General features: G+C 42.7%; 1 pseudogene; it reads left to right on the forward strand.

Annotated features, from left to right (window-relative positions):
• The first annotated feature begins 6,207 nt into the window (after nt 1-6,207).
• Nucleotides 6,208-6,879, forward strand: LOC147432802 (uncharacterized; annotated as a pseudogene).
• Nucleotides 6,880-13,992: the final 7,113 nt, after the last annotated feature.

Below are 13,992 nucleotides of genomic sequence, written 5' to 3' on the forward strand. Positions count from 1 at the left end.
GTTCTGGCAGATTGTCTTCATCCATTGCATCTTCATCTACAAGTGTCAATTCTGGCTCCTCTGCGTCATCCCTCGTATATCTGTCAGCTTCCTCTGCCATACCTTCATCCATCTCATCTAATGTCACAGTAGTATAGACGTTGTGTGACTGACTTTCCTCCAGGAGATTTTGCCCTTCAAATACTTGTTTATTTCTTGGAGCAACCTGAACCACAAACCACCATTGTCGCTCTCGAGGGTCCGGTACAAAGACCACTTGCTCGCAATGTTCGGGGAGAGCAAATGTGTCGCTCGCATCTGTCCAAGTCTTTGTAGAATCTATTTGCACAAGTTTGTTTCCATCTCTGCGTACTGTTGCATTGCGACCATAAGTAATCACCTTGAACCACTTCACATCCAACAAAAACATCTCAAACCGCCTGAAGCTTACTTTCAAGATATCTGACACCAGACCACAGTAATCCAGGTTGCTAGTGCTCTCATTCATGTCTCTAGCACTGGCCCTGCTCTTTTGCATGAAACTAACCATTACCCCACTGTCAAACGTGTTTCTTCTGCTGTCAATTTGTTGTGTTCTGAAATTCTTTTCATGCGACTACAGTGCCATGTATGTATGATACTTCCAGTTACATCCAATAGCCAGCTCTTCCTCTTCTAGAGATATGGGTTCTCTGATCTGTCGAGCTGCTCTCACTGTCTTGTCCAATCATGCCATTGTAGGAAATTCAGGTAGAGGAGCGAGATAGTCTGGCAAGGGTAAGCCTCTAGTCGTTCGACTTCGCCTGAAATCCTGTTGCTCTAGATTGCGTCTCTATTTCTCTTCTTCGTACCTTTCAAGCCATTTTTGCATCGGCGCTAAATTTAGTATACAGAACCTCATGATCTTTTCTTGCATGCATGGCCAGGTTCATTTTCTTCAGCACCCCTTGCCCTTGCGGCTCCTCTCCCACCAGTCTTGCATCCTCCTCATCGCTTCACAGTCGAGGCATTTCTGGGTCAGAAACGGATAGAAATTCGGTCATCAATACAAGAGACTCTTGCACCAGCCATCCTTCTACCATGCTCCCCTCTGGACGCGCTTTTTGGAGAACAAAACCCTTAAGTGTTTTCATGAACCGCTCTAGAAAGAACATCCAACGGCTGTGGACTGTACCTGCCACTGCAACCTCATCTACTACATGGACGAGCAAGTGCATTTGGATAGTTAGGCAGCTCGTGGGTAGATACTTCTCAATCATGCAAACTTCCTCAGTGGAGTTAGCCCTTGCGACTGCAGTAGATTCCTCCCGTATCTCCTTGGAAGAGATCCACCGCACTAGCTTTGAAATCTTGTATAAGCAGGTCCGCACTTCCTCCGTTAAACACCCCTTGATCGCAATTGGAAGAATGAATTGCTAGAACTTATGCCAGTCGTGCGATTTCAACCCTGACAGTTGATCGTCACGGGTGAATGCTGTCTTGAGACATCGCATATCTCCTGTTGGCGTCTTGAACTCTGAAATCACCCTTTTCTCTTGTTGCTCTTCGTTTTTTAGCAATACCATGGAAGCTCTTGGAATTTTTGTTTGACCAGATGCATTGGTTGGTGAAAGGCCACAGCTTTGCATCTTTTCCAACCGACTGCAAATCATCTCGTGAAGCTCGATTGTCTTTCATTCCCATGATTGTCTTCCAGAGGAGCTCTCCACATTCTTGAATATATGCATTGGATCCAGCAAATGGTTAATTAGTAGATCACCCCAGTACGGCAACGTCTGGAGAATGAAAAAAACGTTTCATTCCTGGAACAGGTTGCCCCTCATGTTGCTCCCATCGGCGATGCCACTATTGTACATGCATTGACGACATTCGACGCGACCAAGCTGGCCTTCGCGCAAGTGATGGCCATCTGGAAGATAACGGTGGTGGCCTTGATAACTTGTCTTTCGAAGAGAGGTAGAATAGCTCACATCCAAAGACTGCCCACAAATTGAATGCATTGTATCCCGAGGTTGGTGTGAATAGCGAGAATTTTGTCAATCAATAATCATTACTAGAAGCTTCTCCGTATCCTGGCCAATCATGCATAGTCCACATAGAAGTCCATGGATCCTTGCATGCTGTTGTCTCTACTGGTTCAACCGCATCTGCTATGTCGATCCTATGCCATAACTCCTGGAGCTCGTCAACTAGTGGAGCTAGATAAAACATCATGTTTTTTTGCCTTGAACTTACAGGTACAATCAAGCTTAAAATCAAATGACCCTTCTTGATAGCTAGCCACGGCGGAGGTTGTAATTGATAAGGCACACAGGCCAAGTGCTCCATGACGAGCTTCTCAAGCCAAATGGATTGACTCCATCCACTGCCATGCCCAAACGCAAATTGCTGGTTCACTCTTAAAATGTGGCCAGGTATCTTCAATGTGCCTCCAAGCCTTCGAATCAACGGGCACCCTAAATGTTGCGTCAGTGGATCTATTCGTAGAATGCCACGCATCAACTTTGCAATGGAACCAAAACGAAACATGCTTTTTATCCTAGGAATAATAGGGAAATGCCGCAACACTTAGCTGGGCATTGTCTCGCCAACTGCAGCTTGTTGTATCGCATTGCTCCGCACTTAGGGACACAACAGAAATTTGCAAATTCATTGCGAAAAAAGAAGCCTTCGAATCAACGGGCACCCTAAATGTTGCGTCAGTGGATCTATTCGTAGAATGCCACCGCATCAACTTTGCAATGGAACCAAAACGAAACATGCTTTTTATCCTAGGAATAATAGGGAAATGCCGCAACACTTTAGCTGGCATTGTCTCGCCAACTGCAGCTTGTTTGTAGCGCATTGCTCCGCACTTAGGACACAACAGAAATTTGCAAATTCATTGCGAAAAAGAATGCAATCATTTGGACATGCATGAATCTTGGTGTAGTCCAAGCCAACTAAGGTCAGAAGTTGCTTTGCGTCTGGCCTGGAGGGGGGCATTTCATTGCCAGCCGAGAGAAGTTGCTCCTGCAATAACTTGTTTAAGCCACATTAAATTAAAAAGCTCTCCGAGCACATCACCGTTGCAATCGGAAAATCTCTTTTGTAAATTACGTACCTAAACAAAGCAGTGACGCTTGCATGTGACCACCCGTACACTGACTAAAGATTCAAAACGCCAGACAAGTATGAAGCACAGATATTTTGGCGCCTTCATAGATTGGTTGACGTGCCAACTTCCTCAACATGTCTTCAGGAGATAGGCGCAAGACTTCTGGTGCTGCTTCGTTCGCGTTCTCCTCACTTGTCTGGAAGAAGGCATCCAGCATCTCCTCCATGCCGTCGTCTTTTGTCTGTAAGCCCTTTTCTGCTTCCATCTGTGGCTCTATATTGGTCGACCTCGCATAATCGCTCTCTATCTCATATCTCTTCTCTCTATCTCTCTCTCTCGCATCTCTTCTCTCTCTCTCTCTCTCTCTCTCTCTCTCTCTCTCTCTCTCTCTCTCTCTCTCTCTCTCTCTCTCTCTCTCTCTCTCAGATGTAGGTGCTATGTCGCGGAAATCAATGCCCGTTCCGTAGGAGTCGTATCGCAGATTCTGTACGGTTTCTCTAGCAAACTCTCCGTACTTGTGCACATGATCATTACATATCCTACGCTTGCGCAGGATTTGATACTTGCAGAGCGTGCACGAGCATGCAATCTTTTCCTCCATGTTAGTTGATAACGTTGCCATCTACAATGATTATCAATGTTGTTTTAATATATATATATATATATATATATATATATATATATATATATATATATTATATATATATATATATATAATAATATATATATATATATATATATATACTCCTCACAATGTAAACTACCTCACATTCTCTAGTCTTGCCCAATCTCCGTACACCTCGGTCTAGAGGTGTACAGAGATCAGGACCACCGGGTCAAAATCTCGTCTTTATTGGTCAAATCCTATATGGGTAGACACATAGGTGCACTCCGAGGTGTACATGACAATGCATGTAGTAGGCAAAACCCCTTTGCCTCTTTTAGTTCCATAGTTTCTTCTCTGTCTACGAACCCACCTGCCTCCATTCCGAGGTAGCCTATCAGAGAAAGCTTTCCAATGCCGCACTTGATGAATCATATATTAAAGCATGACCATTTTTGTCATTTTTGTAATGTTCCGTCTGTTTGCAATTTTTTGCACAGGTTTTTCCAAGGATATTATGCCCATCCTGGTGTTTTTTTCACCACATGCACAAGCCATGGAAATTCTCAGCCCAATGAAAGTTTTCTACCTGATTGTAAACAGGACGGGGCCTCCATGTCCAAGCCAGAAGATAATGTGGAGATGGATGAGCAACTTGGGAAAGATTCAGAAGCCTTGCATGGTTCTTGCTCAAAAAAGCGATCTCGATCTCTCTTTCTCTCTCGATCTCACTCTCGCTATCTCTCTTTCTCTCTCTCTCTCTCTCTCTCTCTCTCTCTCTCTCTCTCGATCTCGCTCTCGCTATCTCTCTTTCTCTCTCTATTTCCTTATTTTTCTATCTCTCTCTCTCTCTGTCTCGCTCTTCACTTCCCTACCTCTCTCTCTCTCTCTCTCTCTCTCTCTCTCTCTCTCTCTCTCTCTCTCTATATATATATATATATATATATATATATATATATATATATATATATATATATATATATATACTCTCTTTCTCTATCTGTCTATTTCCTATCTTATATATATATTTATATATTTTTTTCTATATTATATATATATATATATATAACTCTCTTTCTCTATCTCTCTATTTCCTATCTCTCTCTCTCTACTTACCTCTCTCTTTCTCTCTCTCTCTCTCTCTCTCTCTCTCTCTCTCTCTTATATATATATATATATAATATATATATATATATAATCTCTTTCTCTATCTCTCTAGCTATTTCCTATCTCTCTCTCTACTTACCTCTCTCTCTCTCTCTCTCTCTCCTCTATATATATATATATATATATATATAAAACTCTCTTTCTCTATCTCTCTATTTCCTATCTCTCTCTCTCTCTCTGTCTCTCTCTCTCTCTCTCTCTCTCTCTCTATATATATATATATAAAACTCTCTTTCTCTATCTCTCTAGCTATTTTCTATCTCTCTCTCTCTCTACTTACCTCTCTCTCTCTCTCTCTCTCTCTATATATATATATATATAACTCTCTTTCTCTATCTCTCTAGCTATTTCCTATCTCTCTCTCTCTCTCTCTCTCTCTCTCTCTACTTCCCTATCTCTCTACTGATCGAACGAGGGACTGAGCTAGGGAGATCTAGATGTCCACGACTGCGGAGGACTACACGACATCGACAGAGGTTGCATCAGAGGATCTAGCTAGGTCACTTTGGCTCGACACGCATAACGCCCGGTCAGACTACTGACCATGGAGGAGATTGATGAGATCCGCCAGCGACAGCTGCTGGATCTCCTAGGATCTACCTATCCCAGCTAGCTGGTTTAGCCGTTTAGTCCATACCCAGCAGTTTAGGATTCCATAATATTTTATTTTGTCATCTTCTTACTCTGACTTTGGATTAGATCCATCACATTGTAACTTTCTTGTCTCATGTCTCATACGTCACTTTGGCCTTTCGAAGACGTTAATATAACATTTCATTTCATTTCTCTCTTTAATTATTTTTCTTTAATTTTAATTTCCTAAGCATACATTAATTCTCTATCTCTCTCTCTCTCTCTGATTACCTACACACACACATCTCTCTCTCTCTCTCTCTATTTCCTACACACACACCTCTCTCTCTCTCTCTCTCTCTCTCTATTTCCTACACACCTCTCTCTCTCTCTCTCTCTCTCTCTCTCTCTCTCTCTCTCTCTCTCTCTTTCCTACACACACACACACCGCTCTCTCTCTCTCTCTCTCTCTCTCTCTCTCTCTCTCTCTCTCTCTTTCCTACACACACACCTCTCTCTCTCTCTCTCTCTCTCTCTCTCTCTCTCTCTCTCTCTCTCTTTCCTACACACACACACACACACGATGTAGAGAGAGAGAGAGAGAGAGGGGTTGGGGGGGGACATAATACCTGCGCAGCAGGTGGAGGGCAAGATTTGAGTAGAGCGCAGGTGAAAATGGCCCCTGCTGCTCGCGGATTTCGCTTTTTTCCCCCAATTTTTTTTGCGTCGCTATACGCGTGGGAAATAAAGCCTTTCCACATGTATATCGACGTGCATTGCGACGCGTATGTCGACGCCTGATAATTTCGTCGATATACGCGCGTCGATATCTCCATGTAGTGTTGTAGTGTCTCTCTCTCTCTCTCTCTCTCTCTCTCAACAGAAAGATCTAGTGGTTGAAGAGGTGCTGATGGTTCCAAGCCAAGGAAATATGTTGGCAAATTCAACTATGGATGGTCAAATATCTGGGGAGTGTGCTCATGGCCGACAAGTGAAATTGGTTGATGAGGTTAAAGCAGTAGTGATGGACGAGATTCCATATTCTGAGATAGGAGAAGAGCATAAGTCAAGTGGCGGTAGCTCTTTCAATGGAGATAGCAAATGAGAGACGGACTCCACTTCCTCAAGGTATGATATTTACAATATTATGCATGTAAATGAGGTGGTCAAAGAATAGCATGAGACAGGTATAGAGATACCTTGTGTGGACCAGGGGGTTGGACAACCCTCTCTTTTGCTTTGGGATGATAGGGTGTCGAAGATTGGTGGCATGTTGTTGATAGATATACTTTTGAAGGTTGCTTTACAAGGAGTTTTGCATCGTTTGCAAAGCTCTTTGGATGCAGATTATGTTATGGAGAGCCCTCTAGCAAAGGGAGAAATGATTTCAAGTGATGCAATTGCTTCAAATGTGGGTGTATACGCTCATTTTGGGTATCAAGCATGCGTATGGATATAGGTTATTAAAGAACCATGCTATAGGAGGCTACCAGAGAGGCTTGTTTACAGTTTTGTGGGTGTCGAGGATATATTGCTCACACATATTTTACGGACAGGTGGTTGTTCTCAATGCCATCAATTTGATCTTGGTGGAGCTGACGTCATGCATGGGGCATCTCATGCCTTTTCGTTTGGTCCGGGGGGATTCTAGAGCTAATAAAATATCTCTCTATCTATTTACTGCTTATCTACATACAAAGTATCAATATGCAATCATCTCCTATCTAAATAATATTATGGTTGAGCATGAATGCTCAATGAGGGGTTGAGCAATGATGGTACAACTGAAGATGGTCGGCCTATGGAAGTGCAAGAAGCCCAGGCATGGTAGTTTGCATGCAAATGACAGGGACATTGAGCGAGTATTTGATGCAGTCAAGGGACAGGAACACCTAGATGGAGCACTCTCTAGTAGAAACCAGAATTGTTTCTTGCTATCACAGGTGACAGGAGCAAGTGTTTATATCATAAGGTTGTGAATGGGACAAGAGATGCTCGGTACAGGTGCACTCTACTTGACAGGGTTTTTTCTGTGCTTGAAGGCACATATCTCATAGCTCACCAATCGGACGCTATGGTGGATTTATCACTCGGGATTAATGATGATTGAAGTGGTCAAGTAGTCTTTCTTCATGACAAGATCAATACCTAAGAAGTCCTTCTACAAAGTGGATTCCATTTGTCTGTGGCTTGTGGAATAGTGGATATGCTGCCCTTTAGGGTAAGCTGGCGTAAAGTGAAACATAACGGAGATGCGGGAAGTGTGGTGGGAAACAAGACCAAGCGGGTATTTTTTTCAATAGTGAAGATTGAAGCTGGAAATTAGAAGGAAAAAAAAAACGTTGTTGTGGACGGGGTGGTGGTGCTAGTGTACTCCAATGCATGAGAAGGAGAGGACAAGTGGCCGGCAAAGCAGGAGGGCACTACAGTATGCATGAGGAAAGGGCGCCATCTGGTGGCAAAAGCGGAGGTCATGGCAGGGTGCGTGAGCAGGAGCAGCTAGTAATGAGCATGGGGGACTGCATGAAAACTTGCAGTGCAAGGGCGCCACCTCGGAAGGCGAGTTGTGGTAAAGAACCGGGCGTTTGGAAGCGAGTACAGGAGGAGGGGCCAGCGATGTGAGGGGGTAAGGTTGGATGCCCAAGAGGGAGAGGCTCAAAGATGATCACCAAGGGGCTTGTTTGCTACGCAAAAGACTTTGCAAGGGCCGCTCTTGCAAGAGCTGGGAGGGCTAAAAACGAAACTGCAGGGCCAGTTTAGAGGAAGGGAGTTGAAGCTCGGGCAGGTGGCTAGAGAAAGAAGGTTGAAAGAGAGAGAGCCACCAAAGACGGCTCGAGGATTATGGGGGACGTGTTGTTGAAGGGCAGCCAGCGCTACAGAAAGAGAGGGAGCAGGTCTCGAGTCTTGTCTGGATTTTAAGAGCACTGAAGAGGGGCCGCGAGGGCCTTGACGAGCATGTGAAGCCAGGGGAGCTTTAAAAAACTCCAACGCAATTGAAGGGACTAAAGGGGGACTAGCTTCAGCAAAGGGCAGCCAACAAAGGAAGGGGAGGTCGCGCAAAGCACCAAGGGTCTGTCCATGCTTGTTGAGGTAAGGAAGGAGAGTTGAAAACAGGAGAACCACATCAGGGATGCAACGATGGTGAAGGAGAGCGAGCTGCATGGGATACAGGAGGAATGCTATTACAGAAAGGTGGCCAATAGCTCTACATGCGGGGAGGCCAGTACCATGGCATGAATAGCTAAAGGTGGGCTACTCTTTGGCTCTTTGGAGGGAGTACAAGTGCAGGAGATATCCGTTAGGGCTTGTGATGGGAAAAGGAGCGACATCTACATAGTGTGGCGTCATTGCCTGGATGAGTTGCCAAGCTGGAGGAGGACGAGGGCTACCTACGGGCTGCCTTTGAATGAGTCGAGGGGCCATCAAGGATTGCACTAGAGCAGCCACTTGGTTAATGCCATCATTGTATTTGATTGTTTTTATGTGATACATAGTGGGTTTGTGTTTTTTGTCGAGTTTGCCATCAATTTCATCCGTGTCTCATCTTTTGCCATTTGCCTGTGGTAGCATTGGCTCCGGGATTGTGTGTGTGTGTGAGAGAGAGAGAGAGGGAGATTGGTGAGCTATTCTGGGTGCGGTCGAGGCATGTGTGGCCTCCTGGTTTGAGTGTGTTCATAGTGGGTGATGGTATGATGTTGGATTAGTGGTGCTGAGGTGTTTATGTGTGAGTGTGTGTAGTCGATGATGCTCAAACGCCAGCCTTGTAGTAGAGTTTTATAGAAAAGTCTACGTGTGTGAATTTTTGTGTGGTTAACGGTGTTGAATATTCCCTGGGCTATAGAGAGGCAAGCTTGGAGTGTGCTGGGTGTGTTTCCCCTTCCCCCTTTCCAATGGATTCATAAGATGCAACTCAAATCACTGCGTTTACATAAAGAACTTGGGAGATGGGAAGTTCATCATCCTAATGTCGTATGTTGATGACATGGTGATTGTAAGTGCTAACATGCAGGACATTAAAGACCTAAGAGGAGCTTTCTATGTCTTTTTCAATGAAACATTTAGGTATTGCAAAGAGAATACTTGGTATGAAGATTTCAAGGGATAGGACAAAGAAGACACTAAAGCTATCTCAAGAGGACTAAAGCTATCTCAAGAGGATTACATCAAGAAGGTATTGGAAAGGGTTGCAATGCAAGATGCAAAATCTGTATCCACACCTTTGGCTAGTCACTTTAAACTAACCAAGGATATTATTTCTTCAAGACACAAGAGGAAATAGCCTATATGTCTAAAGTTCCATATGCAGCGATAGGTTCTCTAATGTATGCTATGGTATGGACAAGGTCAAATATTGCACATGCAGTGGGAGTAGTGAGTAGGTTCATGGATAATCCAAGTAAAGAGAATTGACAATTGGCAAGATGTGAAGTGGATACTTAGGTATCTAAAGGGTACAACGAATTGGCAATTGGCAAGATGTGAAGTGGATACTTAGGTATCTAAAGGGTACAACCACAAATGTTTTGTATTTTGGAGGCACTGACATTTTCTTGCAAGGGTATGCTGATGCAGATATGGCAAGTGACAAAGACACTCAAAGGAGCACTACTGGCTATTTCTTAACAATTGGAGGCACAAAAGTAAGTTGGGCTTCAAAGCTACTGAAAGTGGTTTCACTTTTCTACCATGAAAGAAGATTATGTAGCAATGACGGAGGCAAGCAAAGAGATTCTGTGGCTTCACAGATTCTTAAAAGAGCTTGGATTCAAATAAGACAATTGTGTCTTATATAGTGATACGCAAAGTGCTCATAGTTAAGGAGTTTAAGAAATAGTCCCTGAATAGATGTGATATACACAATTTATGTATAGTGACCCCCCTGAGCTTGCATCACATGTTATACACGAGAGGCTTCTCAAGTTCTAAAATTTCAAAATACAAATTTTAACCACTTTTTCTTTCAGTGTTTCAAATGCATCTTGAAATGCTTCAGACTACGTAAAACCCTTGTTTTTTCTTCATTAGCTTGGTTAGATGACTCACAATCTTAGAGAAATTCTTAATATGCACTTGTTCATACTGTGTTAACCCCATTAGACTCCTCACATATCTCCAAGTTTTTGATGTTAACCAATCTACAACCACCTTTATCTTATAAGGATGAATGTGGATTCTCTATTTTATGTTGAGAAGATATAGAGAGACGATGCACAGAGAGTGCAACCCCAAAGTATGTAGAATAAACAGACAAGATGGTGTATATATAGAGAGGGGACCCAAGGCTATAGTTAGAGTAGCCTCACATACAAGCTCAACAGTCCTGCACAAACAAGGATCCCTAACTGCGGATGAAAAAATCATTGGGGACTCAAGAAAAAAATAGCCCTATATATACCCACCATTATATTAATATATTGTTCAATTTACAGAAATAGATTATAAGAAGTTACGTCACTCATGTTAGATACAACAATAGCCTCAAAAGATCAATAAAATGATTTGATTAACTCTACAGTAATATCAGAAAGGCTCAATGAAAGGATCTGATTAGGTCTTCAAATACTTCAAAGAATTCTTTGGATAGTCATTAGCTTCAATAAACATATACCATCTCCAAGATACTTCACTTTGTCTTTGAGTTATAAATAATCTATTAATATCACAAAATCAAAGAGCACAAGATGGAAAACATATTACTATTAGAGAAACACACTGACATAATGTCTTTGGAGACAATTTATAACACTTCAACACACAAATAAATCCAATAAAGATTAAAACCATGTATATATTATACAATCTTCTTAACATGAGATACATGTAATATGTGTACATATATACAAAGTTGATACTCAAATATTACTGAGGCGGTCTGGGGCGGGCAACAAGAGAGGAGACCTCTAAACACCCCTCAAGGCTCCCGTGCTGCTCAATTGGGGCTGGGACAACCACAACCACCACAAAACAGCAAACCCACAGCCAAACCCAAACAAGATAGGGGCACCACCTAGTTATGGTATGCGAGAGAGATTTTGGTACAACCAAGAAGATGCACCACACAACACACACAAGCAACCTCACACCAAGACACACACAAAATGGACCAGAGAGAGCTAGAGCAAAGGGAAGAGAGAGAGAAAAGGATCTTGCATAATACCTTATTTGTGACTTGCAAATGGAGATGGTTTGTTATGATGCTATCGTAGAGCTTGTACAAAAACTCACTCAATGCTTAGTGATTGCTAATCATTGCCAAAACACACACACACAGTCTTAGGGTGTGGGAGACCTCTCACCACAATACCCTCTTACAATGGACACAAAATTGGCAATGAAAAACACACTAAAACACTTCCTAAAATCAAGATCAACCGATAAAAACTCAAAATACACAAGTCACCTTGAATTTACCAAACCATATTGCACAAATGGAAGGACGAAGATTTGAACGTCGAATCACGCCTTTGATGCACCAAACCTCAATTTATTGATGATGAAGGAGCATATACAATAGTGGTTTTGAGATTTGAGGAACTCACGCTCTCTCACTTGCAATGTGTAGCTTGAAGGCTTCTCTCACACCAAGAGTGAAGCTCACAAGTGGTTGCTACACCTAAGTCTCTCCTCACGCATAGAGTGTTGGGGTGCTATGTGAGATGTTGGAGGTTGTTTTACAAGAAGGAGAGGGGCCTATTTATAGGTTGGAGACCCCTCATTAAGATTATTAGAAATCCTAATTTACAAGCTAACAAATCAGGATTATGATTTTTTTGAATATCAAAACATTGCGGGCCTTCGTTGTCTGCTTGAGTCATGGATGTGGGCTCAAAAGAGAGCATTATTGATGGTGAATAAGGTGAAAGTAGAGTTTTAAGGAAAAGGAGAGAGAGAACAACACTAGCTTGCATACTAGCTTCCCCTCTGGATCATAAAGTGCTATACCCCCTGAAGCTGCATCATGGCTCTTTCTGTATGAACCATCAAAGAACAACACATGTGCATTGCTGATCTGTGGCACTTCTTCAACTACCTTTCTTACCACCTCTTCCTTAACAATAAGGGGATTCTCCTTGTAGGTCAACAAATCAGCTAGGGTAGCCCTTGTACTATCTTCCACTAGAAAAGAGAACTCAAACTCTTGCAGCTCAATTACCCATTTCTTCACCACATTTGACATGTTAGTACCATTAATTAACTGTGACAAAAAGGCATAACTCGTCAAGAAAACAAAAGGCCGTGGTAGCAAGTAATGACGAAATCGTCGACAAGCAAATATTATACTGGCCATCACTATCTCTACTTCCGAGAACTTTCTCTCCGCTACCAACTTCACTCGACTTGCACAATACACTGGCCTCATATAATGGCTGCCCTTCCCCTTTTGCAATAGCATGGCTCCAATGGCATCATCCCCTATTGATGAATTTACATAAAACACTTTCTCCCAATCAGGAGCCTGCATGGCTGACAACCCCCCTAACACCTCTTTCACCTCTTGAAACACTTCTTCACACTTGTCATCCCATTGCAATGGATCATGCTTTGCCACTTGCTGTAATGGATAAAGAAGCTGCGAAGACAATGAAAAAAACCGTGCCATGTACTTCACTTTGTGTATAAAAGTTGCCAATTGCTTCGTACTCGTAGGTGATGGAAGAAGAATAATAGACTTAACCTTATCTGGATCAGCCTCAATGCCATTTTTTGACACCATATGGCGCAATAACTTTACCCTTGGCTGTGCTAGATGACATTTCTTTGGATTTAGTTGTCCTCCACATTCATCATATCGAGTCAATACCATCTGCAGCTTCTCATGGTGTTCAACCCTATTGCTATAAACACAGAAGTCATCCATAAAAGCTTTAACACAACTACCAATGAATGGTTCCAACACCCAATTTGCTCTCTCTTGATAGAAAGATGGTCCATTTGACAACCCAAACGACAGCACTGTGTAGCAATAGCAGTCCCATGGCGTAATGAAAGTTGTCTTTGTGCGGTCTTTAAGAGCAATCTTCAATTGAAAATAGCCTGAAAAACCATCACACACACTGTACCTCTCATAACCTGCCACTGAATCCAAGATCTGATCAATGAATGGAAGAGGATATGGGTTCTTCTTAGTGGCTACATTTAAGGGTTTAAAATCTATACAAATCCTCCACTTCCCATCTTTCTTTGGACTAACTACTACTGGACTCACCCATTCTGTGGTCTCCACAGGGACTATGAACCCTGCCTTCAACAACTTGTCCACCTCTTCTCGCAAGGCTTCCATTTGCTCTTGACCCATCCTTCTTAGCCTTTTCCGCACTGGCTTAGCACCTTCTTTCAGCTCTATATGCATCTCTTCGCCCTTGAACCCTCTGATCTCTTCATATGAAGTAATGAATAAATCAGGAAAACTAGCCAGCATGTGCAAATATATATCCTTCTCCATAGTTTAGAGGTCTCCACTGATCATTTGTGTCATCAATTCCTGCTTCTTTGACAAATCAACCTTGGTTTGCATCAGCCCTTCAATCACTTCATAAGGCCCTTCACTTTCATCTTCAACCTCATTCGCAAA

This window comes from Adiantum capillus-veneris, chromosome 20, assembly GCF_014529385.1.
Source record: "Adiantum capillus-veneris isolate H3 chromosome 20, ASM1452938v2, whole genome shotgun sequence".
NCBI lineage: Eukaryota > Viridiplantae > Streptophyta > Polypodiopsida > Polypodiales > Pteridaceae > Adiantum > Adiantum capillus-veneris.